The sequence below is a fragment of the Ursus arctos genome, unplaced genomic scaffold (genome assembly GCF_023065955.2).
Source record: "Ursus arctos isolate Adak ecotype North America unplaced genomic scaffold, UrsArc2.0 scaffold_40, whole genome shotgun sequence".
Lineage (NCBI taxonomy): Eukaryota > Metazoa > Chordata > Mammalia > Carnivora > Ursidae > Ursus > Ursus arctos.
In genome coordinates this window covers 1144183-1168432 of record NW_026623057.1, presented here as the reverse complement: position 1 = coordinate 1168432, position 24250 = coordinate 1144183, and the positions used below count along the sequence as shown (strand labels likewise).

General features: G+C 48.5%; 2 long non-coding RNA genes across 2 annotated transcripts; both read left to right on the top strand.

Annotated features, from left to right (window-relative positions):
- The first annotated feature begins 292 nt into the window (after positions 1 to 292).
- LOC130542705 (uncharacterized) lies at positions 293 to 11124 on the top strand. Its single transcript, XR_008957420.1, has 3 exons — positions 293 to 404; positions 615 to 747; positions 10818 to 11124. It is a non-coding gene; the product is annotated as an uncharacterized LOC130542705 (long non-coding RNA).
- Positions 11125 to 13108: 1984 nt separating this feature from the next.
- Positions 13109 to 23927, top strand: LOC130542704 (uncharacterized). The gene is made up of 3 exons (XR_008957419.1): positions 13109 to 13226; positions 13437 to 13569; positions 23649 to 23927. It is a non-coding gene; the product is annotated as an uncharacterized LOC130542704 (long non-coding RNA).
- Positions 23928 to 24250: the final 323 nt, after the last annotated feature.

Sequence of the window (24250 nt, the reverse complement as noted above, 5' to 3'; positions counted from 1 at the left end):
GGCAAGTGATGTGGAGCATTTTTTCATGTGTCTGTTGGCCATTTGTATGTCTTCTCTGGACAAGTATCTCTTTGTGTCTTCTGCCCATTTTTTGGGTGTCGAGTTTGAGGAGTTCTTTATAGATCTTGGATACCGGCCCTTTATCTGTAATATCATTTGCAGATATCTTCTTCGATTCCATAGGTTGCCTTTTTGTTTTGTTGATCGTTTGCTTTGCCGTGCAGAAACTTTTTATCTTGATGAAGTGCCAATAGTTCATTTTTGCTTTTATTTCCTTTGCCTTTAGAGACGTGGCTTGCAAGAAGTTGTTGTGTCCAAGGTTGAAGAGTTCTTTTGATTTTGATATGAGACAGGAATCCATTATCTTTCTTTCCTGATTGCATTCGAGTCCTCTGTCTCTCTTGGTGAGTCTAGCTAAGTTTGTCAGTTTTGTTTATCTTTCCAAAAAAGGCAGCTCTCATTTTCATTGTGTGTGTGTGTGTGTGTGTGTGTGTGTTTTTTTTGTCTTTTTAGTCTCTGTTGGATTTATTTATGCATTCCTTTTTGTTATTTCCTTATTTCTACTAATTTGGGGCTTTGTTTGCTGTTTTTTTTTTTCTACTTCTTTACCACAGAAATCAGGCTGTTTATTGGAGAGCATTCTCATGGATTGATGAAGACTTGAATTTCTATGAACGTCCCCCCCGTAGAGCTACTTTTGCTGCATCCCATAAGTTTTTGTAGGTTGTCTTTTTCATCAGTGTCAAGGTATTTCTAAAAATTTTTTTGATTTCTTCTTTGACTGTTGGTTGTTCAGTAGCATGTTGTTAAATCTCCACATATGTTTTTAAGATTATTTAAGTATCTGGCAGAGAGTGAGACAGCGAGAGAGGGAACGCAAGCAGGGGGGTGGGAGAGGGAGAAGCGGGCTTCCCACTGAGCAAGGAGCCTGATTCGGGGCTAGATCCCAGGCTCCTGGGATCACGACCTGAGCTGAAGGCAGATCGTTAATGACTGAGCCACCCAGGCCCCCCAATCTCCACCTGTTTTTGACTGTCCCGTTTTGTTCTTGAGACTGATTTCTAGTTTCATATCATTGTGGTTGGACAAGATTTGTAGCAGAAGGTGAAGAGAGCATTCAGATGAAAGGTTTGTTTCCTGGAGGGTTTTCTGAGGGCAGACCATGAGTTCCGTGGGGACGGAGGAAGGTTTTGTGAGACGGGGGGTGGGGTTAATCCTTGTTAGAATTACTGACTACTACCATGCAGGCTGTGTGCTACCGTTCACACCGTAGTCCTGATGGGCTTGTACTTCATTAGAAATATTTTCTAGGAGGTGTAGGCATAGGCTTCTCTAAAAGAAAGGTGCCATGTGGGTTCATGGCATGACCCCAGGTCAGCAACCAGGATGTATGGTATTGTGGGGGATCAGAACCAGGCTTTCTGTGGGAAGTGACGGAAATAGGGTATGGTGAGCTCCATGACCTCATAGGTGAGGTCCCGAGTGACCCACTGGGTGTTGGGTTCCGTGGATCTGTTTCATCAGGTGCTGTGGAATTCAGGGACACCCTCCTGTCTGTGGATTTGTGTGGAGACAGGTAGACATCAGTGTCTGGCCAGGCACGAGGGTCGCACTGGACCACCACCAGAGGTGCAGCACGCGGGGGAGCCACTGCTTGGTTTCCACAAAAGCTGACCAGGGTCTGTGACCGTGATTCCTAGCAGCTGCAAGGGGAGAGGAGGCCGGGGGTGGTGCACACTTCCTAGACTTGTGGTCAGGACTAGTCTGGAGCCCACTGAAGTCAGCCACTCCTGGCACAGAAGGCCCCCAGTCAGTGTAGCTGTGGGCACTGCTCCCATGGCACTTTCGGGCCGGCTCCATGCTGCCACCTCCTGCTTTTCATCATCATCTTCAAGGTCGTGTGCCTCTGCTCTTGCCCCATGGCCTCCGGGGTATTGTCCGTCCTCCATCTGGCCCTCGTCCCTGGTGCCCTGTGCAGTCCGATGCCAGGGTAGCCTTCTCCAGACAAATATCTGGCCCTGATGGAACACTTCCATGGATCTCGTGTGATGCGAGGATGATGTCCTGCCCTGGAAGGAGGCTGCAGGTCCCCAATCAGGAGAGCCATGTCTCCCTTTTCAGCATGGCCTGCCCTCCCCTCAGTCTTCTTCAGGGAAGCTCTCCCCACTTCCTGAGATGACAGCTCTGAACTTAAAAGTGGATGTTATTTTACATATCTCTATGCCTTAGTTCATCCATGGCATGTCTTTCAACGCCGTTAGTGGGTTTTTTTTTTTGTTTTTTTTTTTTTTAGCAGTTCTGAAGGGCTGTCTGCTCAAGGAGGGGATGACGTGGGTGGGGCAGCTTTCCCTCTCATCTCCCTCAGCCTGTCTCTGAGCCCTGGGGCCAGCTGTCCCACTGAGGATTGAGGGACCCGAGCCAGCCCATCCTGAGCCCAGGCTGTGTGTCAGCTGTGTAGACGGATGCGTGTCGGAGCGGTGGGCAGCTGGCATAGGCCAGGGGCAGGCAGTGTCTCCCCATTCCTTCCCTCCCTTCCTCCCAGAGGTAGCTCGGAGCAGCCTTCAACCCCTGCATCTCCGGATCCCTTGACCTATGCCTCCTGTGTTCAGCTGGTGACCTTGGAGTTTCGCATGGATTCTACCTCCCATACCCTCTCCTGTAGCAGTTCCTGGATCAGGGGAGGGGTCGGACCCTTGTCTGATTTTGGTCTTCTTCCTGTCCCGCACCAAGCCCACTCACCTTTGCATCTTCCATGTATGTGCTTGGAAGCAAGTCCATCCACAGGGAACCTATTAGCCAAATGGATCCAGGTAATGAACATTGAAGTAGAGATCCAGGATCCATAATAAACCTGCTCTGAAACCTGTCCCAAAGTCTGTGACTCTCTCACACTGAAACAGAAACAATAATAGCTTTCTGGACTGTGAAGTGACATGTGTCTCTACTTCCAATCTTGAAGGCATAGGTGCTGAGCCTGGACAGAAAAGGACCATGGCTCCCGTGGGCTGGGATCCACAGTAAGAACTCAGTGAAATCTGAATTCGAGGCATAGAGTGAATAATTATTGTAGAGTGAATCCTCCCAAGTAGGGCTTGTGCACATTGCAGAGGAAAAGCTTTTTCAAAGAGGTTCCTGAAAGAAAAATCTTTTTAAAAAATTTATTTTAATTCCAGTAGAGCTAACATACAGTGTTACATTCGTTTCAGGTGTACAAGAGAGTGATTCAGTAATTCTATATATTACTCAGTGGTCATCCAGAAAAGTGTCCTCTTAATCCGCTTCATCTATTTCACTCATCCCTCTATGCACCTCCTCCTCTCTGGTAACCATCCGTTTGTTCTCTATTGTTAAGGGTTTGTATTTTGCCAGGCCCATACTCAGGCAACCCTGTTTGGGTAGAGTTTCCGTGTCCCCTGCGAGGGGGGATGGCGGTGGGCACGCTGTGAGCCGGTATTTCCAGGCTTTTGTTCCCTGGCGGCTTTCTCTGGCGGTCTGCTGTGCCTCTTCTGAGAGTCAGAGCAGCAGAGGCTGAATTGTCACAGAACAGAGGGATTGCGGCCCATTCTCCACCGATGTTCTGGCCACTTTAACTCCGTTACTGTTGGTGCTGCTCAACCCTGTAGCGTCCCGGGATGTGCGCCCCACACCCGGCGTCCCTGCCCTCACTTCCAGGGCAGGCGCGTCTCTGTCCTTTGTGTTTCTAATGCTGCCAGCCGCCAGCCGCCGCCCTCCCCCCCCCCCCCCCCGCGCGCTCCCGGATCTCCTGGTCTCAGTCTGGATCCCGTGAGCACACCAGGATTCCGGAGTTCCGTGAGAAGCCTGGTGGCGCGCGCACCCGGTTCAGGGTCTCAGTCTGCTGTTTCGTGGGTGCCGACCGTGAGTCCGCCCGCTCCCCCGTGCAGGTGGCCCGCCAACCGGCAGCCGCCCTGCGCGTGCTCCAGAAGCTCCTGGTCTCAGTCTGGATCCCGTGAGCACACCGGGATTCAGGAATTCCGTGAGAAGCCTGGTGGCGCGCGCACCCGGTTCAGGGTCTCAGTCTGCTGTTTCGCGGGTGCCGACCGTGAGTCCGCCCGCTCCCCCGTGCAGGTGGCCTGCCAGCTGCCAGCTGCCCCGCATGCGCTCCGGGAGCTCCCGGTCTCAGTCTGGATCCCGTGAGCACACGGGATTCCCGGGTTCCGCGAGATGCCTGGTGGCGCGCGCTCCCGGCTCACCGGTCTCAGTCCGCTCTCTCGCGGGTGCCCTCTGTGAGTCCGCCCGCTCCCCCCCCCCCCCCAGGTGGCTGCCGCTTCCCGGCGCCCGAACGCGGCGGCTCCCTCCCCCTTCCGTTTATCTTCCGATATCTGTGCCCGGTTTCACGGCTCCCCGCTTCGTACCTCAATACTCAGCGCTGGAGATGTTCATTTGTAGAGATCCAGATGTATCTTCCTGCGTCTCAGGCTGATTCCGTGGTTGTTTAGGCTGGTCTGGTACCTATCCAGCTCGACTCAGGGGACCTGTGAAAAAGGGGTCCCCTACTCCTCCGCCATCTTAACTCCTCTCTTGTACCTGAAATAGTATTTAAAAACACTCAGCTCAGCCTCTTCTACAAAGTGAGCCAATGCTTATAAACATGGCTAAAATATTCCCTTACCGACGATGACTTCCCAGCCATCGTAGTGTTTAACTGGTATGACTGTGACTTACATTAGTCAACATTTGCAGAGAAAGAACTTAGTGCATCCAGGGGGCACTTCATGTTGAAATTAGTTTGTGACAACGAGCTACTGTGTTTTATACTGCAGTCCAAGGGAATGGTGCCAGACATCTCTAAGGTGTCTAGCAGTTCTACAATTCTGATTTTAAGTGGTCTGTGTGCTTCAGAGATTTGGGCAGGAGAAGGGCAGGAGTCCAGAGACTGTGAACACTTCTGTTACCTGTGCTGACCATGGAGCAGGTAGCCTTCTGTGGGCATCATTTTGATTTCTTGGTACTCTTGTGAAAGGTGCTTTTGTCTCAAATTCCTCCATTTAGGAGCAATTATAATGATAAAAGTAATGTTTATCTTATATCATCTGTGGGCCCTGATCCTGGGCTCCCAGGGAAGCTATCCTTTAACATTTTACCCGGCTCAAAATGACTGGGCAAAACCTCAAAGCATGGGCCCTATTTCTGCCCCAAGCACATGTTGTACATCTGTTTCGAGAAGAAAACAATAACCAAAAATGCCAACATGAAGATAAGAAAAAATAAAGAACCTCTTTGGCTCCCATAAGATTAAAGTCATACTGACATGTACATACTGAAAATGCATGAAATCATTGCATGTCCTAAAGCCCAAGCCTTGGAGGGTCTGAGAGCCACTGACCTTGCCCAGAACCAGGCACACCCCAGCAGGGAGGGCTGGTGCAGAAAGGGAAGGGGCAGGACGCTGAGGGTGGTCTGCAGCTAGAGGGGGGTCCCTGGAAGGGGCCAGGTGTGTGGGGGGAGCCCGGCCCACGACCCCACCCATGCCTGTGCTGGGTGTTGAGTAGAGGAGGCGCCTCTTGGACCCCCTGCACTTTCAGGGTTCCAGGGGCTTGAGGGCGGGTTGCCCGGCATCCAAGGGGCTAGGGCACCACCCTCCCCGACCAATCACCGCTTGGGGGTGGAGCTACGTCTCTGTGGGCGGTCCCAGAGTTGCAGCGGGTTGCAGACCTGGGGCAGAAGAAGGGGCACTGGGAGAGAGAGAGTTGCCCTGCGGAGGTCCGGGCTGGTGAGTGAGCAGCATGCCCCGGGGTGGGGGTCGGGGGGTAGGGTGCGCCCCAGGTGGGAGGCAGGGTTCTGGAAGGGCACGTGGAGAGGGTTCATTGTGGGGACTCAGGTGAGTTTTCTTTTTCCCTTTAAAGTCTCTTCCGCCCCATGTCCTCAACTGGCCTTATTCCCCATACCCGTGAACTCCAGGGCGCCCACTCACCTGAGCTTTTGTGGGATGGGTTGCAGAATTTCAGGGTTTCCCCTGTTCCCCGGGAAGAGTGCGGGTAAGGACCTCACAGAATCCCCACCTTCAGTGGGGTGTCCCCCGGTTCTCTGACACAGTGCAGGTGATGCATCTTGAGCAGTACCCCGAGTTCAGCAGGGTGTGCCCTGGTCCCCCAGGCACAGGTGTGGCAGTAGCAAGCCCCAGAGCCATCCCCCAACTTCAGCATTATGCCCCGTGTGCCCCCGAGTTAGTGGTAATTGGCTGTTAGAATCATGCAGGAAAATCCTCCAGGTGGGGGCCTGGAGGCGGGCGTAAACCAGACCCCACTCTAGTTGCATTGGGAATAGACGAATTGAGGGTTTCTTTAGAAGAGTAAGTCTGCTTTCCAGAAAAGGCAAGGTCATTGGTCTATTGAGAATGAAGATAATTACTGCTAAACAACAAGTATGTGTTGCCCCTTCGTCCAGAAACCGAAGCAGGTGTGCAGGCTTTAGGTCAGAGGTGCCTTCTTCTCCCCAGCTGACAGCACTTCTCTGCTCTGGCTCCATGAGACCCGAGGTTTTGAACGTCAGCATCTGAGTCAGGGAGGCAGCTTGTCACAGGACGCCAGTGTTCAGAGAAAACACAGCTATTTTGGCATAATGTCCTATCTATGTCAGGACTGGAGGTAAAACCTCTCATTATCCCAAAACCTCCTGGGCTTTTCTCTTTTCTCTAGTTGAGCCACAAAGTAAAATTGAAGTAGCTGTCAGCATTCTGGGTTTGGTGCAAGAATTACTTAGTTTCCCTGCAGGTAGAACTTTGCAGGGGATCACAATTTCTCTGTCCATTTATTGCTTACAAATGTATTTTGACTATCTGTTTCCTAGGAACCCTCTTTTATTAGAAAGGGAAGGTGAGATTCACTCTGTGCCTGTTTGTAACATCTAATTTGTTCCTTCATCTAACAATGTTTATTCAATTGGGCCTAAGATATGGTTGAGTGGCCAGCATCTAGAGTTAGATGGCTTTTTTTCATCTGATACAGAGTTGGATGATGTCATTTGACAAAGGTGATGTTTCATCATTGATTAGTTTATTCATCAGAAGAGTTAAAATTAGGGTGGAGGGAAAATTCAAAATTATCCAAATGGGCCTGTTCCTGTTTAAAAGTTGAGCTTGACTGTCTAGTTTTACTATTATCTCGATATTTTGAGGTGCCATATTCTGTCTGTAGTTTCTTTGGTGGTGGAGTCAGAAGGAGAGTCTGGGAATTCTTTTGGATAGTGGCATGCTGGTGGCTTCAAGGGGCTTGGCGTCAGGAGCCTTGGGGTGAATTCTGCAACTGCTTGCCTGACCCTGGGTGCATCTCGCAGAGGTTTTGTTTCCTCTTATGAAATTGCCAGCAGATAATGTTCTGCTTAAAGGGGAACCCTCCCATCCTGTTGGTGGGAATGCAGAGTGGTGCAGACAGTCTGGGAAACAGTGTGGGGGTTCCTCGAAAAGTTAAGCATTGAACAACCACATGATCCAGCAATTGCTCTCCTAGGTGCTTACCCAAAAGATACAAAAATGCACATTCGAAGGGGGTACATGCACCATGATGTTTATAGCAACAATGTCCACAGTAGCCAAACTATGGAGAGAATCCCAAAGTCCATGCACTGATGAATGGATAAAGCAGATGTGGGATACGTAAATATATGTATATATGTGTATATATATATATATACACACATATATATATATGTATATATGTATATATACATATATATATACACATATATATATATATGGGAATATGACCCAGTTTCAAAAAGAATGAAATCTTACCATTTGCAAGGATGTGGATGGATCTAGAGTGTATTAAGCTAAGCAAAATTAGTGAGGAAAGACAAATATCCTATGCTCTCACGCTTGTGGAATTTCAGAAAGAAAACAGATGAACAGAGTTGAGGGGTGATGAGAAAGGCAAACAAGGAAATAGACTCAACCTTGGAGAACAAACTGAGTGTTGCTGCAGGACAGGGGCGTGGGGGGAAGAGTTAAATGGGTGAGGGGTATTAAGGAGGGCGCTTGTGATGAGCACTGGGTACTGTATGCAGGTGAGGAATCACTAAATCCTACCCCTGAAGCGAATATTCCATGGCATGTGAACTAACTGGAATTTAAGTAAAAGAAGAAAGGAAAAAGTGTTCTGCTTCATGAAGAGTGAGGTAAAATTGTAGTGATTTGGGCTGTACTGTTCTATAGATGATAGTTGTAAAACACCCTGTTGTAAGATACACTAGTTTCTTATCACATAAGGAGTCCTCAGAAAGCTGCAATGAAAGATTCAGATCTCAGAGCATGTTCATGTTCCACTGATATGTTACAGTTTGCACAGGTAGGACAGAAGGAGAGAAAGGCAACAGAAGGGGAAAGTAGGTGTGAACCTTTCATTAGTTAGCATTATAGCTTTCTCATGAAAGCCTTGCGCCAGTGTGATTTTGCAAGAAGAGGGGGAATCCGGGAGCTTTGCAGGAGACGGGGGAGTTCCAGGTCTGGGTAAAGCTGACAGGGGTCCCAGAGGAGAGCTGAATGCATTCTGCAGCAGGGTGTGGGCAGGGTGGGCTCCAGGGGTGGCTGTGGGTCTCCTGTGTGAGAGTTGTGACAGGTGAGGGCTGTGTGCAAGTTCCTGGCTGAGGACAAGTGAGGCACAGGTGGAGAGCTGGCAGAAAACCTTTTTCTGGGCCACCAGCCTCACCCAACACACACAGCCTCACCTTCTGTCCCTGTCACTCCAATTCAGACTTCTCAGAAGGCGAGTGAGAACACATCAAGAGCATTCTAAACAGAAGGGAAAGCATGTGCAAAGGCTCTGGGGCAGGAGAATTCCAGATATGTCCAGGAGCAGCAAGAAGGCCCTGTGGCCACAGGGGACAGCTTAGGACATGACCTCAGGGAGGTGACAGAGGGCGACAGAAAGCCATTCCAGGGCTATAACCCCATGAGACCCTGTTTCACTAGGCCATCGTGGCTACAGCGTTGAGAACAGATGACAGAGGGTTGAAGATGGCAAGGCAGGTCAATGACGAAGCTTTTCCAGGAACTCAGGCACTGTGGACCAGACAGGTGGCCTTGGATGGAGTGGTTAGACCTATTCTGGGTCCATTTTGAAGATGGAGCTCACAGGATTTGCTGATGAGTTAGATATTAGGAGCAGGAGAACGGAGGAATTGGGGTAACTCCCAGCTGTTGTGGGTTGTCCTGATCGAGGGGAAGGAGAGGGTTTCTGGGGTAAGGAGGTAGTCCGTGTTCCGCATGCTGAGGAAGGTGCCTTTCCCGGTGGATCTGCTGAGGTTTGTGTCTGGGAGAACCTTTCACATCTCCTCCCTCAGCAATGCTCAAGTACAAGTATCCCCCAGCTTTTAAACGTTCACAGTAAGACACTTGGCTTTCTTGAAAGAACTACGTTATTACCCAGCTTCAGTGAGAGGAAGAGACCTAAAGAGGATTTCCCTCTTATGAAAAAAGGTGAACAGTGAGAATCGCGTTCAGCATCTGTTTTGGGGAGAAGCACGACAGAGGCGGCGTGCACCCCAACCAGCTCCTTCCGCTGGGAACCGCTCTCCGCATCCAGCCACCAGCACTTTGAATTGTGTCTGTGAGCCTCTGCTGTGCTTTATCTTCATTTATGCTGGGCCTCCGTTAGAAACTTGTGTCCTGAGGCCTAAGAAAAGCCAAAGAGAAGGAATCTTGGAGTCTGAGCACACTGTCCAATTTTTCCGTGTAAATGAATGGTCATTCCTTCTTTACACCATTTCTGCTGTGCAAGGTTTCTCAGAAGCCCTGTACTTTCAAAGAGCAGGGAAACCTATACCCCATGCTGCGGGGTTAGTTTTAGTCTCCATGCTGGACAGAACATTTCATGACTGTCGGATTTTCTCACTCAAACATTGAGACTTGGACCACCGTCACCCGTTTCTACCACCCCATCCCCGAATCTGGCACCTTACCAATCTGCTCTCAGTATCTATGCGTTCAGTATTTGTTTATTCCACGTGGAATGTACATGAGAGCATCTGGTATTTGTCTTTCTGTGTCTGAGTTACTTGGCATAAGGCCCCCAAGGTCTGTGTTTCCATGTCTGGTTATTGTGAATAATGCTGCAGTGAACGTGGGAGTGCATCTGTCTTTTTGAGGCAGTATTTTTGTGTTCTCCAAATCAATACTCAGTAGAGCCATTACTGGGTCATGCGGTAGTTGTATTTATTTTTTCAGGAACCTCCATACCGTTTGTCACAGTGGCTGCACCAATTTCCATTCCCACCAACAGCGCACAGTGTCTCCTCGTCTGCACACCCTTGACCCCACCTGGTGTCTGTCTCTGGGACAATTGCTGTTCCAACAGTTGTGAGGGGATAGCCGATTGTGGGTTTGACTGATGTTTCCCTGACGATGATTAGTGATGTCGAACAACTTTTTCTGTCTGTTGGCACCTGTGTGCCATCTTTGGACAGTATCTATTCACATATTCACCCCATTTTTTATACAGTTTTTTTTTTTGTTTTGATTTGTATGAGTGTTGTGTGCATTTTGGATATTAGCCTCTTCTCACACATATGATTCGCAGATATTTTTTTCTTATTGGGTCAGTGGCCTTTTAAGTTTTTGATGGTTTCTTTTGCCGTGTGGAAGATTTCAGTTTGATGTTGTTCCACTTGTTTATTTTTGCTTTTGTTGCCTTTGCATTTGGTGTCCGATCTGAAGACTCTTTGCCAAAACCAATGTCGAGAGACTTAGTACCTGTGTCTTCTTGGAGGTTTATGGATTCGGGTCTTATGTTCAAATCATTCATCCATTAAAAATTTTGTGTGTGGTGTAAGAAAGTGACCCAGTTATATTCTTCTGCATTTAGTGTCCAGTTGGCCTGTGACCGCTCACTGAAGACACAGTCCTTCCCTCATGGCATATCTTCTGCTGCTGTGTCGTAAGTTAGGGTCATCTACGTGTGGGTAAGTTTCTGAGCTTTCTGTTCTGTTCCGCTGACCTGGTGTCTGTGTTTCTGCCAGTACCGTCCTGTTTTGATGACAACAGCTTTGTAATCTAGCTTGAAATCCAGGAGTGTGTTGACTGCACCTTTCTTTCTCCAGGTTGCTTTGGGTATTTGGGGTCTTTTGTGATTCCATACAAGTTTGAGGACTGTTTTCTATTTCCTCGAATAATGCCACTGGAATTCAGATGGGGATTTCATCACATCTGTCGATTGCTTTGGGTACGATGGACATGTTCACATAATTAACTCTTCCAGTTAAGGAGCATGGCGTATGCTTCCATTTGTTTGTGTTGCCTTCCAAATCTTTGACCCATACATTCTGCCCCCCTCGACACACATGTTTTTCATTTCTTTTCTGCCATGTGTTGAGTGTACTATGTCTTTCTCATTCTTGGTTACTTTTATTCCTAGATTTTTTTTTTTTGATGCAATTGTAAATGGCATTGCTTTTTTAATTTCTCTTTGCGAAAGTGTGTCATCAGTATACAGAAATGCAAGAAGTTGGGTCATCTGGGTGGCTCCATAGGTGAAGCGTCTGCTTTCTGCTCAGGTCATGATCCCAGAGTTCTGGGATCGAGCCCCGTGTTGGGCTCCCCGCTTAGCGAGGGTCTGCTTCTCCGTCTTTCTGACACTCCCCCGGCTCGTGCTTTTTCTCTTCCTGTCAAATAAATAAATAAAATCTGAAAAAAAATAAAGACAACAGGTCTCTGTATATTGACTTTATATCCTGCAGCTTTCTTGAATTTGTTTATTCTGTTTTTTTTTTTTTTTTTTTTTTTTTTTTTTGTGGAATCCTTTGGGATTTCATGTCATTTGCAAATAGTGACAGTTTTCCTGTATGGATTTCATATCTTTCTCTTTTTTTAAAATTATGTTAGTCACCCTACAGTACTTCATTTGTTTTTGATGTAGTGTTCCAGGATTCATTGTTTGCATATAACACCTAGTGCTCATTATGACACGTGCCCTCCTTAATACCCATCACCAGGATAACCCATTCCCCTACCCCTCCCTTTCTGCAACCTTCAGTTTGTTTCCCAGTGTCAATAGTCTCTCATGGTTCATCTCCCCCTCTCATTCCCCACCTTCACTTTTCCCTTCCTTCTCCTAATGTCCTCCATGCTATTCCTTCCATTCCACATAGGAGTGAAACGATATGATAATTGTCTTTCTCTGCTTGACTTAATTTCACTTAGCATAATCCCCTCCTGGTCCATCCACGTTGGTGCAAATGGTGGGTATTCATCCTTTCTGATGACTGAGTAATATTCCATTGTATAGATGAACCACATCTTCTCTGTCCATTCATCTGCTGAAGGACATCTTGGCTCCTTCCACAGTTTGGCTATTAGGGACATTGCTGCTATGAACATTGGGATACAGGTGCCCCTTCTTTTCATTACTCTGTGTCTATGGGGTAAATACCCAGTAGTGCAATTGGTGGGTCGTAGGATAGCTCTGTGTTCAACGTCTTGAGGAATCTCCATATTGTTTTCAAAAGTGGCTGTACCAGCTTGAATTCTCACGAGTAGTGTTAGAGGGCTCCCCTTTCTCCACATCCTCTCTGACTTTTTTTTATTTCTTGTCTTGTTAATTTCTTCTCAAGATTTTATTTATTTATTCCACAGAGATAGAGACAGCCAGCGAGAGAGGGAACACAAGCAGGGGGAGTGGGAGAGGAAGAAGCAGGCTCATAGCGGAGGAGCCTGATGTGGGGCTCCATCCCATAATGCCGGGATCACGCCCTGAGCCGAAGGCAGACGCTTAACCGCTGTGCCACCCAGGTGCCCCCTGCCTTGTTAATTTTAACCATTCTAACTGGTGTAAGGTGGTATCTCATTGTAGTTTTGATTTGTATTTGCCTGATGGCAAGTGATGTGGAGCATTTTTTCATGTGTCTGTTGGCCATTTGTATGTCTTCTCTGGACAAGTATCTCTTTGTGTCTTCTGCCCATTTTTTGGGTGTCGAGTTTGAGGAGTTCTTTATAGATCTTGGATACCGGCCCTTTATCTGTAATATCATTTGCAGATATCTTCTTCGATTCCATAGGTTGCCTTTTTGTTTTGTTGATCGTTTGCTTTGCCGTGCAGAAACTTTTTATCTTGATGAAGTGCCAATAGTTCATTTTTGCTTTTATTTCCTTTGCCTTTAGAGACGTGGCTTGCAAGAAGTTGTTGTGTCCAAGGTTGAAGAGTTCTTTTGATTTTGATATGAGACAGGAATCCATTATCTTTCTTTCCTGATTGCATTCGAGTCCTCTGTCTCTCTTGGTGAGTCTAGCTAAGTTTGTCAGTTTTGTTTATCTTTCCAAAAAAGGCAGCTCTCATTTTCATTGTGTGTGTGTGTGTGTGTGTGTGTGGTTTTTTTTTGTCTTTTTAGTCTCTGTTGGATTTATTTATGCATTCCTTTTTGTTATTTCCTTATTTCTACTAATTTGGGGCTTTGTTTGCTGTTTTTTTTTTTCTACTTCTTTACCACAGAAATCAGGCTGTTTATTGGAGAGCATTCTCATGGATTGATGAAGACTTGAATTTCTATGAACGTCCCCCCCGTAGAGCTACTTTTGCTGCATCCCATAAGTTTTTGTAGGTTGTCTTTTTCATCAGTGTCAAGGTATTTCTAAAAATTTTTTTGATTTCTTCTTTGACTGTTGGTTGTTCAGTAGCATGTTGTTAAATCTCCACATATGTTTTTAAGATTATTTAAGTATCTGGCAGAGAGTGAGACAGCGAGAGAGGGAACGCAAGCAGGGGGGTGGGAGAGGGAGAAGCGGGCTTCCCACTGAGCAAGGAGCCTGATTCGGGGCTAGATCCCAGGCTCCTGGGATCACGACCTGAGCTGAAGGCAGATCGTTAATGACTGAGCCACCCAGGCCCCCCAATCTCCACCTGTTTTTGACTGTCCCATTTTGTTCTTGAGACTGATTTCTAGTTTCATATCATTGTGGTTGGACAAGATTTGTAGCAGAAGGTGAAGAGAGCATTCAGATGAAAGGTTTGTTTCCTGGAGGGTTTTCTGAGGGCAGACCATGAGTTCCGTGGGGACGGAGGAAGGTTTTGTGAGACGGGGGGTGGGGTTAACCCTTGTTAGAATTACTGACTACTACCATGCAGGCTGTGTGCTACCGTTCACACCGTAGTCCTGATGGGCTTGTACTTCATTAGAAATATTTTCTAGGAGGTGTAGGCATAGGCTTCTCTAAAAGAAAGGTGCCATGTGGGTTCATGGCATGACCCCAGGTCAGCAACCAGGATGTATGGTATTGTGGGGGATCAGAACCAGGCTTTCTGTGGGAAGTGACGGAAATAGGGTATGGTGAGCTCCATGACCTCATAGGTGAGGTCCCGAGTGACCCACTGGGTGTTGGGTTCCGTGGATCTGTTTCATCAGGTGCTGTGGAATTCAGGGACACCCTCCTGTCTGTGGATTTGTGTGGAGACAGGTAGACATCAGTGTCTGGCCAGGCACGAGGGTCGCACTGGACCACCACCAGAGGTGCAGCACGCGGGGGAGCCACTGCTTGGTTTCCACAAAAGCTGACCAGGGTCTGTGACCGTGATTCCTAGCAGCTGCAAGGGGAGAGGAGGCCGGGGGTGGTGCACACTTCCTAGACTTGTGGTCAGGACTAGTCTGGAGCCCACTGAAGTCAGCCACTCCTGGCACAGAAGGCCCCCAGTCAGTGTAGCTGTGGGCACTGCTCCCATGGCACTTTCGGGCCGGCTCCATGCTGCCACCTCCTGCTTTTCATCATCATCTTCAAGGTCGTGTGCCTCTGCTCTTGCCCCATGGCCTCCGGGGTATTGTCCGTCCTCCATCTGGCCCTCGTCCCTGGTGCCCTGTGCAGTCCGATGCCAGGGTAGCCTTCTCCAGACAAATATCTGGCCCTGATGGAACACTTCCATGGATCTCGTGTGATGCGAGGATGATGTCCTGCCCTGGAAGGAGGCTGCAGGTCCCCAATCAGGAGAGCCATGTCTCCCTTTTCAGCATGGCCTGCCCTCCCCTCAGTCTTCTTCAGGGAAGCTCTCCCCACTTCCTGAGATGACAGCTCTGAACTTAAAAGTGGATGTTATTTTACATATCTCTATGCCTTAGCTCATCCATGGCATGTCTTTCAACGCCGTTAGTGGGTTTTTTTTTTTGTTTTTTTTTTTTTTAGCAGTTCTGAAGGGCTGTCTGCTCAAGGAGGGGATGACGTGGGTGGGGCAGCTTTCCCTCTCATCTCCCTCAGCCTGTCTCTGAGCCCTGGGGCCAGCTGTCCCACTGAGGATTGAGGGACCCGAGCCAGCCCATCCTGAGCCCAGGCTGTGTGTCAGCTGTGTAGACGGATGCGTGTCGGAGCGGTGGGCAGCTGGCATAGGCCAGGGGCAGGCAGTGTCTCCCCATTCCTTCCCTCCCTTCCTCCCAGAGGTAGCTCAGAGCAGCCTTCAACCCCTGCATCTCCGGATCCCTTGACCTATGCCTCCTGTGTTCAGCTGGTGACCTTGGAGTTTCGCATGGATTCTACCTCCCATACCCTCTCCTGTAGCAGTTCCTGGATCAGGGGAGGGGTCGGACCCTTGTCTGATTTTGGTCTTCTTCCTGTCCCGCACCAAGCCCACTCACCTTTGCATCTTCCATGTATGTGCTTGGAAGCAAGTCCATCCACAGGGAACCTATTAGCCAAATGGATCCAGGTAATGAACATTGAAGTAGAGATCCAGGATCCATAATAAACCTGCTCTGAAACCTGTCCCAAAGTCTGTGACTCTCTCACACTGAAACAGAAACAATAATAGCTTTCTGGACTGTGAAGTGACATGTGTCTCTACTTCCAATCTTGAAGGCATAGGTGCTGAGCCTGGACAGAAAAGGACCATGGCTCCCGTGGGCTGGGATCCACAGTAAGAACTCAGTGAAATCTGAATTCGAGGCATAGAGTGAATAATTATTGTAGAGTGAATCCTCCCAAGTAGGGCTTGTGCACATTGCAGAGGAAAAGCTTTTTCAAAGAGGTTCCTGAAAGAAAAATCTTTTTAAAAAATTTATTTTAATTCCAGTAGAGCTAACATACAGTGTTACATTCGTTTCAGGTGTACAAGAGAGTGATTCAGTAATTCTATATATTACTCAGTGGTCATCCAGAAAAGTGTCCTCTTAATCCGCTTCATCTATTTCACTCATCCCTCTATGCACCTCCTCCTCTCTGGTAACCATCCGTTTGTTCTCTATTGTTAAGGGTTTGTATTTTGCCAGGCCCATACTCAGGCAACCCTGTTTGGGTAGAGTTTCCGTGTCCCCTGCGAGGGGGGATGGCGGTGGGCACGCTGTGAGCCGGTATTTCCAGGCTTTTGTTCCCTGGCGGCTTTCTCTGGCGGTCTGCTGTGCCTCTTCTGAGAGTCAGAGCAGCAGAGGCTGAATTGTCACAGAACAGAGGGATTGCGGCCCATTCTCCACCGATGTTCTGGCCACTTTAACTCCGTTACTGTTGGTGCTGCTCAACCCTGTAGCGTCCCGGGATGTGCGCCCCACACCCGGCGTCCCTGCCCTCACTTCCAGGGCAGGCGCGTCTCTGTCCTTTGTGTTTCTAATGCTGCCAGCCGCCAGCCGCCGCCCCCCCCCCCCCCCCCCCCCGCGCGCTCCCGGATCTCCTGGTCTCAGTCTGGATCCCGTGAGCACACCAGGATTCCGGAGTTCCGTGAGAAGCCTGGTGGCGCGCGCACCCGGTTCAGGGTCTCAGTCTGCTGTTTCGTGGGTGCCGACCGTGAGTCCGCCCGCTCCCCCGTGCAGGTGGCCCGCCAACCGGCAGCCGCCCTGCGCGTGCTCCAGAAGCTCCTGGTCTCAGTCTGGATCCCGTGAGCACACCGGGATTCAGGAATTCCGTGAGAAGCCTGGTGGCGCGCGCACCCGGTTCAGGGTCTCAGTCTGCTGTTTCGCGGGTGCCGACCGTGAGTCCGCCCGCTCCCCCGTGCAGGTGGCCTGCCAGCTGCCAGCTGCCCCGCATGCGCTCCGGGAGCTCCCGGTCTCAGTCTGGATCCCGTGAGCACACGGGATTCCCGGGTTCCGCGAGATGCCTGGTGGCGCGCGCTCCCGGCTCACCGGTCTCAGTCCGCTCTCTCGCGGGTGCCCTCTGTGAGTCCGCCCGCTCCCCCCCCCCCCCCAGGTGGCTGCCGCTTCCCGGCGCCCGAACGCGGCGGCTCCCTCCCCCTTCCGTTTATCTTCCGATATCTGTGCCCGGTTTCACGGCTCCCCGCTTCGTACCTCAATACTCAGCGCTGGAGATGTTCATTTGTAGAGATCCAGATGTATCTTCCTGCGTCTCAGGCTGATTCCGTGGTTGTTTAGGCTGGTCTGGTACCTATCCAGCTCGACTCAGGGGACCTGTGAAAAAGGGGTCCCCTACTCCTCCGCCATCTTAACTCCTCTCTTGTACCTGAAATAGTATTTAAAAACACTCAGCTCAGCCTCTTCTACAAAGTGAGCCAATGCTTATAAACATGGCTAAAATATTCCCTTACCGACGATGACTTCCCAGCCATCGTAGTGTTTAACTGGTATGACTGTGACTTACATTAGTCAACATTTGCAGAGAAAGAACTTAGTGCATCCAGGGGGCACTTCATGTTGAAATTAGTTTGTGACAACGAGCTACTGTGTTTTATACTGCAGTCCAAGGGAATGGTGCCAGACATCTCTAAGGTGTCTAGCAGTTCTACAATTCTGATTTTAAGTGGTCTGTGTGCTTCAGAGATTTGGGCAGGAGAAGGGCAGGAGTCCAGAGACTGTGAACACTTCTGTTACCTGTGCTGACCATGGAGCAGGTAGCCTTCTGTGGGCATCATTTTGATTTCTTGGTACTCTTGTGAAAGGTGCTTTTGTCTCAAATTCCTCCATTTAGGAGCAATTATAATGATAAAAGTAATGTTTATCTTATATCATCTGTGGGCCCTGATCCTGGGCTCCCAGGGAAGCTATCCTTTAACATTTTACCCGGCTCAAAATGACTGGGCAAAACCTCAAAGCATGGGCCCTATTTCTGCCCCAAGCACATGTTGTACATCTGTTTCGAGAAGAAAACAATAACCAAAAATGCCAACATGAAGATAAGAAAAAATAAAGAACCTCTTTGGCTCCCATAAGATTAAAGTCATACTGACATGTACATACTGAAAATGCATGAAATCATTGCATGTCCTAAAGCCCAAGCCTTGGAGGGTCTGAGAGCCACTGACCTTGCCCAGAACCAGGCACACCCCAGCAGGGAGGGCTGGTGCAGAAAGGGAAGGGGCAGGACGCTGAGGGTGGTCTGCAGCTAGAGGGGGGTCCCTGGAAGGGGCCAGGTGTGTGGGGGGAGCCCGGCCCACGACCCCACCCATGCCTGTGCTGGGTGTTGAGTAGAGGAGGCGCCTCTTGGACCCCCTGCACTTTCAGGGTTCCAGGGGCTTGAGGGCGGGTTGCCCGGCATCCAAGGGGCTAGGGCACCACCCTCCCCGACCAATCACCGCTTGGGGGTGGAGCTACGTCTCTGTGGGCGGTCCCAGAGTTGCAGCGGGTTGCAGACCTGGGGCAGAAGAAGGGGCACTGGGAGAGAGAGAGTTGCCCTGCGGAGGTCCGGGCTGGTGAGTGAGCAGCATGCCCCGGGGTGGGGGTCGGGGGGTAGGGTGCGCCCCAGGTGGGAGGCAGGGTTCTGGAAGGGCACGTGGAGAGGGTTCATTGTGGGGACTCAGGTGAGTTTTCTTTTTCCCTTTAAAGTCTCTTCCGCCCCATGTCCTCAACTGGCCTTATTCCCCATACCCGTGAACTCCAGGGCGCCCACTCACCTGAGCTTTTGTGGGATGGGTTGCAGAATTTCAGGGTTTCCCCTGTTCCCCGGGAAGAGTGCGGGTAAGGACCTCACAGAATCCCCACCTTCAGTGGGGTGTCCCCCGGTTCTCTGACACAGTGCAGGTGATGCATCTTGAGCAGTACCCCGAGTTCAGCAGGGTGTGCCCTGGTCCCCCAGGCACAGGTGTGGCAGTAGCAAGCCCCAGAGCCATCCCCCAACTTCAGCATTATGCCCCGTGTGCCCCCGAGTTAGTGGTAATTGGCTGTTAGAATCATGCAGGAAAATCCTCCAGGTGGGGGCCTGGAGGCGGGCGTAAACCAGACCCCACTCTAGTTGCATTGGGAATAGACGAATTGAGGGTTTCTTTAGAAGAGTAAGTCTGCTTTCCAGAAAAGGCAAGGTCATTGGTCTATTGAGAATGAAGATAATTACTGCTAAACAACAAGTATGTGTTGCCCCTTCGTCCAGAAACCGAAGCAGGTGTGCAGGCTTTAGGTCAGAGGTGCCTTCTTCTCCCCAGCTGACAGCACTTCTCTGCTCTGGCTCCATGAGACCCGAGGTTTTGAACGTCAGCATCTGAGTCAGGGAGGCAGCTTGTCACAGGACGCCAGTGTTCAGAGAAAACACAGCTATTTTGGCATAATGTCCTATCTATGTCAGGACTGGAGGTAAAACCTCTCATTATCCCAAAACCTCCTGGGCTTTTCTCTTTTCTCTAGTTGAGCCACAAAGTAAAATTGAAGTAGCTGTCAGCATTCTGGGTTTGGTGCAAGAATTACTTAGTTTCCCTGCAGGTAGAACTTTGCAGGGGATCACAATTTCTCTGTCCATTTATTGCTTACAAATGTATTTTGACTATCTGTTTCCTAGGAACCCTCTTTTATTAGAAAGGGAAGGTGAGATTCACTCTGTGCCTGTTTGTAACATCTAATTTGTTCCTTCATCTAACAATGTTTATTCAATTGGGCCTAAGATATGGTTGAGTGGCCAGCATCTAGAGTTAGATGGCTTTTTTTCATCTGATACAGAGTTGGATGATGTCATTTGACAAAGGTGATGTTTCATCATTGATTAGTTTATTCATCAGAAGAGTTAAAATTAGGGTGGAGGGAAAATTCAAAATTATCCAAATGGGCCTGTTCCTGTTTAAAAGTTGAGCTTGACTGTCTAGTTTTACTATTATCTCGATATTTTGAGGTGCCATATTCTGTCTGTAGTTTCTTTGGTGGTGGAGTCAGAAGGAGAGTCTGGGAATTCTTTTGGATAGTGGCATGCTGGTGGCTTCAAGGGGCTTGGCGTCAGGAGCCTTGGGGTGAATTCTGCAACTGCTTGCCTGACCCTGGGTGCATCTCGCAGAGGTTTTGTTTCCTCTTATGAAATTGCCAGCAGATAATGTTCTGCTTAAAGGGGAACCCTCCCATCCTGTTGGTGGGAATGCAGAGTGGTGCAGACAGTCTGGGAAACAGTGTGGGGGTTCCTCGAAAAGTTAAGCATTGAACAACCACATGATCCAGCAATTGCTCTCCTAGGTGCTTACCCAAAAGATACAAAAATGCACATTCGAAGGGGGTACATGCACCATGATGTTTATAGCAACAATGTCCACAGTAGCCAAACTATGGAGAGAATCCCAAAGTCCATGCACTGATGAATGGATAAAGCAGATGTGGGATACGTAAATATATGTATATATGTATATATGTGTATATATATATATATACACACATATATATATATGTATATATGTATATATACATATATATATACACATATATATATATATGGGAATATGACCCAGTTTCAAAAAGAATGAAATCTTACCATTTGCAAGGATGTGGATGGATCTAGAGTGTATTAAGCTAAACAAAATTAGTGAGGAAAGACAAATATCCTATGCTCTCACGCTTGTGGAATTTCAGAAAGAAAACAGATGAACAGAGTTGAGGGGTGATGAGAAAGGCAAACAAGGAAATAGACTCAACCTTGGAGAACAAACTGAGTGTTGCTGCAGGACAGGGGCGTGGGGGGAAGAGTTAAATGGGTGAGGGGTATTAAGGAGGGCGCTTGTGATGAGCACTGGGTACTGTATGCAGGTGAGGAATCACTAAATCCTACCCCTGAAGCGAATATTCCATGGCATGTGAACTAACTGGAATTTAAGTAAAAGAAGAAAGGAAAAAGTGTTCTGCTTCATGAAGAGTGAGGTAAAATTGTAGTGATTTGGGCTGTACTGTTCTATAGATGATAGTTGTAAAACACCCTGTTGTAAGATACACTAGTTTCTTATCACATAAGGAGTCCTCAGAAAGCTGCAATGAAAGATTCAGATCTCAGAGCATGTTCATGTTCCACTGATATGTTACAGTTTGCACAGGTAGGACAGAAGGAGAGAAAGGCAACAGAAGGGGAAAGTAGGTGTGAACCTTTCATTAGTTAGCATTATAGCTTTCTCATGAAAGCCTTGCGCCAGTGTGATTTTGCAAGAAGAGGGGGAATCCGGGAGCTTTGCAGGAGACGGGGGAGTTCCAGGTCTGGGTAAAGCTGACAGGGGTCCCAGAGGAGAGCTGAATGCATTCTGCAGCAGGGTGTGGGCAGGGTGGGCTCCAGGGGTGGCTGTGGGTCTCCTGTGTGAGAGTTGTGACAGGTGAGGGCTGTGTGCAAGTTCCTGGCTGAGGACAAGTGAGGCACAGGTGGAGAGCTGGCAGAAAACCTTTTTCTGGGCCACCAGCCTCACCCAACACACACAGCCTCACCTTCTGTCCCTGTCACTCCAATTCAGACTTCTCAGAAGGCGAGTGAGAACACATCAAGAGCATTCTAAACAGAAGGGAAAGCATGTGCAAAGGCTCTGGGGCAGGAGAATTCCAGATATGTCCAGGAGCAGCAAGAAGGCCCTGTGGCCACAGGGGACAGCTTAGGACATGACCTCAGGGAGGTGACAGAGGGCGACAGAAAGCCATTCCAGGGCTATAACCCCATGAGACCCTGTTTCACTAGGCCATCGTGGCTACAGCGTTGAGAACAGATGACAGAGGGTTGAAGATGGCAAGGCAGGTCAATGACGAAGCTTTTCCAGGAACTCAGGCACTGTGGACCAGACAGGTGGCCTTGGATGGAGTGGTTAGACCTATTCTGGGTCCATTTTGAAGATGGAGCTCACAGGATTTGCTGATGAGTTAGATATTAGGAGCAGGAGAACGGAGGAATTGGGGTAACTCCCAGCTGTTGTGGGTTGTCCTGATCGAGGGGAAGGAGAGGGTTTCTGGGGTAAGGAGGTAGTCCGTGTTCCGCATGCTGAGGAAGGTGCCTTTCCCGGTGGATCTGCTGAGGTTTGTGTCTGGGAGAACCTTTCACATCTCCTCCCTCAGCAATGCTCAAGTACAAGTATCCCCCAGCTTTTAAACGTTCACAGTAAGACACTTGGCTTTCTTGAAAGAACTACGTTATTACCCAGCTTCAGTGAGAGGAAGAGACCTAAAGAGGATTTCCCTCTTATGAAAAAAGGTGAACAGTGAGAATCGCGTTCAGCATCTGTTTTGGGGAGAAGCACGACAGAGGCGGCGTGCACCCCAACCAGCTCCTTCCGCTGGGAACCGCTCTCCGCATCCAGCCACCAGCACTTTGAATTGTGTCTGTGAGCCTCTGCTGTGCTTTATCTTCATTTATGCTGGGCCTCCGTTAGAAACTTGTGTCCTGAGGCCTAAGAAAAGCCAAAGAGAAGGAATCTTGGAGTCTGAGCACACTGTCCAATTTTTCCGTGTAAATGAATGGTCATTCCTTCTTTACACCATTTCTGCTGTGCAAGGTTTCTCAGAAGCCCTGTACTTTCAAAGAGCAGGGAAACCTATACCCCATGCTGCGGGGTTAGTTTTAGTCTCCATGCTGGACAGAACATTTCATGACTGTCGGATTTTCTCACTCAAACATTGAGACTTGGACCACCGTCACCCGTTTCTACCACCCCATCCCCGAATCTGGCACCTTACCAATCTGCTCTCAGTATCTATGCGTTCAGTATTTGTTTATTCCACGTGGAATGTACATGAGAGCATCTGGTATTTGTCTTTCTGTGTCTGAGTTACTTGGCATAAGGCCCCCAAGGTCTGTGTTTCCATGTCTGGTTATTGTGAATAATGCTGCAGTGAACGTGGGAGTGCATCTGTCTTTTTGAGGCAGTATTTTTGTGTTCTCCAAATCAATACTCAGTAGAGCCATTACTGGGTCATGCGGTAGTTGTATTTATTTTTTCAGGAACCTCCATACCGTTTGTCACAGTGGCTGCACCAATTTCCATTCCCACCAACAGCGCACAGTGTCTCCTCGTCTGCACACCCTTGACCCCACCTGGTGTCTGTCTCTGGGACAATTGCTGTTCCAACAGTTGTGAGGGGATAGCCGATTGTGGGTTTGACTGATGTTTCCCTGACGATGATTAGTGATGTCGAACAACTTTTTCTGTCTGTTGGCACCTGTGTGCCATCTTTGGACAGTATCTATTCACATATTCACCCCATTTTTTATACAGTTTTTTTTTTTGTTTTGATTTGTATGAGTGTTGTGTGCATTTTGGATATTAGCCTCTTCTCACACATATGATTCGCAGATATTTTTTTCTTATTGGGTCAGTGGCCTTTTAAGTTTTTGATGGTTTCTTTTGCCGTGTGGAAGATTTCAGTTTGATGTTGTTCCACTTGTTTATTTTTGCTTTTGTTGCCTTTGCATTTGGTGTCCGATCTGAAGACTCTTTGCCAAAACCAATGTCGAGAGACTTAGTACCTGTGTCTTCTTGGAGGTTTATGGATTCGGGTCTTATGTTCAAATCATTCATCCATTAAAAATTTTGTGTGTGGTGTAAGAAAGTGACCCAGTTATATTCTTCTGCATTTAGTGTCCAGTTGGCCTGTGACCGCTCACTGAAGACACAGTCCTTCCCTCATGGCATATCTTCTGCTGCTGTGTCGTAAGTTAGGGTCATCTACGTGTGGGTAAGTTTCTGAGCTTTCTGTTCTGTTCCGCTGACCTGGTGTCTGTGTTTCTGCCAGTACCGTCCTGTTTTGATGACAACAGCTTTGTAATCTAGCTTGAAATCCAGGAGTGTGTTGACTGCACCTTTCTTTCTCCAGGTTGCTTTGGGTATTTGGGGTCTTTTGTGATTCCATACAAGTTTGAGGACTGTTTTCTATTTCCTCGAATAATGCCACTGGAATTCAGATGGGGATTTCATCACATCTGTCGATTGCTTTGGGTACGATGGACATGTTCACATAATTAACTCTTCCAGTTAAGGAGCATGGCGTATGCTTCCATTTGTTTGTGTTGCCTTCCAAATCTTTGACCCATACATTCTGCCCCCCTCGACACACATGTTTTTCATTTCTTTTCTGCCATGTGTTGAGTGTACTATGTCTTTCTCATTCTTGGTTACTTTTATTCCTAGATTTTTTTTTTTGATGCAATTGTAAATGGCATTGCTTTTTTAATTTCTCTTTG